Source organism: Mustela nigripes, chromosome X, assembly GCF_022355385.1.
Source record: "Mustela nigripes isolate SB6536 chromosome X, MUSNIG.SB6536, whole genome shotgun sequence".
Lineage (NCBI taxonomy): Eukaryota > Metazoa > Chordata > Mammalia > Carnivora > Mustelidae > Mustela > Mustela nigripes.
Window position 1 is genome coordinate 83,207,098 of NC_081575.1, and position 1,339 is coordinate 83,208,436.

At 55.3% G+C, this 1,339-nt stretch overlaps 1 protein-coding gene across 1 annotated transcript in view; it reads right to left on the reverse strand.

Annotated features, from left to right (window-relative positions):
- RGN (regucalcin) overlaps positions 1 to 605 on the reverse strand; it is a 16,444-nt gene extending 15,839 nt beyond the window's left edge. Inside the window, exon 1 of the mRNA XM_059385072.1 lies at positions 198 to 605. The gene's annotated coding sequence lies outside the window, so the exon portion shown is untranslated. The remainder of the gene's footprint in view (positions 1 to 197) is intronic.
- Between the last annotated feature and the right edge of the window lie 734 nt (positions 606 to 1,339).

Genomic DNA, 1,339 nt, shown 5'->3' on the forward strand with positions numbered 1-1,339 from the left:
GGCTGTTAACAATTTGGCACAGGCTCCAAAGGCCTTCATGTTATCGATCTGAGATAAGGCACAGGATCAGATGAGAAGCGGGACTTTTCCCAATAGCGACTTTTAACCCGAGCCAGGGGCCCTGCAGTCGTCTCTCCCTGCTGCGGCTTCGGAGAGAGGGCACGCGGCGGCAGGTGCCTGTGCAGCACCCGCGGTACCTGTGCGGCAGGGTGGCCTCGGCACAGTTGGGTGGCGCCGCTGCAGCCTTGGGCGACCGCGAGGCCCCGGGAAGCTGAAGGTTGAGCCGGCCTCGTTCCTGGCCGAGCCGAGTGGAGCGCGCGCGGGGCCCGGGTCTTCGGGTGGGCAAGGGGGGTAGGGAGCGAGCGGTGTCCTTCCAGCCCGCCCCAGCGACTTTCGATCGTCTGTGGTCAGACCTTTCCTCTCCGGAGAGCGGGCGGAGAGGCCGGTCGGTCCCCGGCGCTCACCGGGCCGGTGACTTCCAGGAGACGCAAAGGTCAAGCAGCGGAGCGGAAGGGCTGAGCAGGGAAGGAGGCCGCTGGGCAGGTGGGCGGCAGCGGCCTGGAGCGGCGGGCTGGGGACTGCAACCCCCAACGCTGTCCCCCTCCCCCGTGGCTCCCGGAAGAATCCTACAAAGCCTCCCGGGACAGGGGGCGGGGAAGAGGCTTGGAGCCGGGGGAATCTAAGCCTCGGAGTTTGGACGGAGCGCTAAAGTTTATCTCTTACTTAAACAAGAAAAAAATTGTTAAAATACCTAACAGAGATTGGGGTCGAGGGTCCGGTTAAACACAAGCAGGTCAAAAAGTAAAGAACAAAGCGGTTAAACAAATCCACCGTTTTCCTAGCGGGAGAATGAAAGACTGCTGGCGGGAGGCCAGCTTTTGTAAAGCGTTTTTTGTTTGTTTCTGTGTGTGTGTGTTTTTTGTTTGTTTGTTTGTTTTTGGTGGGGGAAGAGGAAAGGTTTTATTTGATTGGGTTTAAAAAATAAAATGGAATAAACGATCCTAAGCAGCACTCAGATTCACATTCTTCTTTAAAAGTGGACCTCGCCATCCAAATTTAAAACATTTCAAAAAATGAAGGGGGGGAGGTAAACAGGAGGGCTTTTGCCACTGGGGGTTGGGAGCCGTGGGTGGGGGAACCATGAAGGGGTTCAGGCAATTTTCTGGGGGTGATGGAGGCTATCTGGATGGACACCTGAGTTGCACAGAGGTATGTACTGTCCAAAGTCATTTGGTGGGACACTTGAGATTTGTGCATTTTTTTGTATGCGTTGAATCCAAGGTCAGTGCTACCTCATCATCATTACCATTTTAATTTTTTTACATAGGCTCCATGCCCA